Source organism: Etheostoma spectabile, chromosome 11 (genome assembly GCF_008692095.1).
Source record: "Etheostoma spectabile isolate EspeVRDwgs_2016 chromosome 11, UIUC_Espe_1.0, whole genome shotgun sequence".
Classification (NCBI taxonomy): Eukaryota; Metazoa; Chordata; class Actinopteri; order Perciformes; family Percidae; genus Etheostoma; species Etheostoma spectabile.
In genome coordinates, this window is record NC_045743.1 from 17,385,268 (window position 1) to 17,388,203 (window position 2,936).

A 2,936-nucleotide genomic window follows, 5' to 3' on the forward strand; every position below is an offset into this window, starting at 1 on the left:
AGGGGACATCAGGACTGCTGATGGTGTCATTAGTCTGAAGACTAGGGGACATCAGGACCGCTGCAGATGCCATGAGGCCATAGGTGTCACTGTGGAATCAAGTGTTGAGTTCCCTAAGCTGGCAGTCTATCGCGTTGGAAATGTTGCGCAGATCACTGTCACTTAATAGACAAACAACTTTTTTTTAAAACAACTGGAAAGTCTTTGGACAGCTTGGGTCACTGAAGGTTAGGCACGGTAGGACTTTAGTAGTGTAGTGCATCGGCCAGCGTGTATTTGGGTAAATCAGGCGTCACACATGATCACGCACATTAAAAAGAGTAGCATTGGGTTGAAGGGAGCCTCTGGTTTAAGTACTGAGATTGAAAAAAAAAAAAAAGGGGCTCGGAGTCCACTGGATCCCTCATAAACCACAAGATGTAGTGTTTATATCCCCGTCTCTGTGAAAAATGAAGGAGCTGAGCGTTGTTTATTTTTACAATCCCTGCGCAGGCAGAGACGAAGAAAACTGTGACCAGGACTCTCGGGGCTCTGCTGGGTCTTTGTCTTTGTTTCCAATGTGGCTCAACCAATTAAGCGTTGTGTTAGTCTATGATTATATGAATCGGGATTTTGATGGAGGTTACTAAAAAAAAACGTGTAGAAAAGGACAGGGGAGCCTCATCCCTTGTTGGATTTCTTTAGACAGAGTGCCTCTCCAGTTCCTAGAGGGACTTGCCCCATAACCACCAAAAAGTTGTACATGCCAGCAACCCGAGGATATGCTAAACATTTTTACATGGTCTGAAAGACTCTTTTAATCATTGGCTAAACATAATTACATTTTATCATATATTATTAAAAAAAAATTGGCATACAACAACCGTAGGGCATAGCTATTTTTTTACTTGATTGTGTGTATTTTGAGAGAAAGTCTCCATAACCTGGAGGAGGGATGGGGTACATTGTGCATTATTATCCCAGTGGAGAAGCGATTTTGCATGGTGAGGGATTTCTGACATCCTTCTTCTCCTCTATTCTGATTGGTACTTTTTTCACTTTCGCATGCGTTCTACCTCTTCTCCATGTTGGTTGTGGTGTTTCCCGCTCTGAGCATCCAAAAGATGAAAAAAGGGCCAAAAAGGCGGCTAACTGTCGATCCCTTTGATTTTGAACTTGCGGTGACTATCCATCGATCGAGAGGACAGCCGAGCCCAGGTAGAAGCAGGACACCCAGAAAAGCTGTAACCCGTGCCAAAACTACTGCCGTCTATACAAGGAGCCCATTGTTGGTCCTCTTAGATGTTTTCGGTTTTCTTTTTTCCAAAAATTGTCAAAGAACATTTCTAGTGTGAGCATGTCATTTTTCATTCTCATTCGGCCATAATTTGCCTCAATGGGCAGGCTTTGTGTTTGCTCAGACACTGAACATGGTGTCCGGCAGAATGAAGATTGGACAATACCACATTTCACCCAAATGTCAAGAGACTCACGTGATATGAAACCACGGCCACACTGTTGTGTGTTACAGGAGGACTATGGCAATAGACTTTTCATCTTGCAGTGGGTATATCCTAAAAATAATAGGCTGAAACCTGTGAAAGGAAAGTTGTTGCATTATTAAGCCATATTCAACATGACAAAGCACAAACACACACCAAGATATGCCAGTAACACTAAATTAAGGGTCGGTCTCCGCAGTGTAAGTTATAAATGCAGATACATTTTGTTATAAATGGATCAAAATTGAATGACATATTTCACTGCTGTGCCGAATTGAACCGTTCTACCTATTATTTCATGGTAGCACATGCTTTAATTTAATTAATTTAATTGCATGAGAGATGAATAGGAGTCTGCACCAGTACCATTACTCTGTAGTGGTACTAAATTACCTAATGCAATACTTAATTTGAGGGTTCTCTAAAATCTGAGATGAGGTTTGTGAAAGACACCGTACTTTGGTTGTAATATATAAATCTACATTTATAAATCACACCGTATATGAACCATAATGTCTTCAACCACTTCTTTTTCTGATGCTAAACTTTATCAGCGCATAGCTCAACTGATTAAACCAGTTTTACTGATTAATAACAGTCTCCGTCCTCAGTCCTAGAGCCGCGGTCTCCGAGACTCTGGACATGGATGCAGGTGAGAGGGAGTCCGATGCTAGCTGAGGGCAGACCAGCGGCCCTCGGTTTTCCACGATTTGGGGACCAGTGAAAGTTCAGGACATGGGAATGGCTCCACAGCAGGTGAAAGAAAGAAGAAAGTACAACAAACTAAATGGGATTGGAAACAGCAATGCATATGTACAGGCATGTTTGTAGGTTTCTATTGATTTAGCTGACATTACTCCATGTAGGGGAATGGTGTACACACTAAACCTGTTAAGCTAGCAAGTTAGATAGCTTAAATTTCCAATCCTTTCTCTGTTGATTAAGGTCAAACAGAATCCCATATTTATAATTTATATATTGTATTGGATAACTCTGCTACAGCCGGTAATGGGTCCATGGAGGTGTGCAGAATGAGCCACATGGCTAAGTTCGTTACAGTATAGTAGGTACTTAAGCCGATATGGGGAATTTGGCTTACTTTTGTACAGGGGAGAAGGGCAGAGCGTGTCATCATTTTACACAGTACTATGGTCAATAGCATGCAATGAGGAGGAATTATTCCTTCAATCGACTACATTTACCATCAAAAACACGGTTGGATATCCCACAGTAAAGTACCAATTTCTCTGAATGCTGAAGAGAAAAACTGTATTCTGATTACTCTTGTATTGTTTTTAATGACTGGCGTACCCAGACAACCAGGAATGTTACATCTCGCTCCGTGTCCCGGCTCAGCTAACTCGCGTGGGGCAGCGGCGGTGTTGGGGGCCACCGGGCAGCAGCAGCAGTTGCACGGCCCCGAAGGACTGTGAGGAGGAAGACCAGACAACTCTT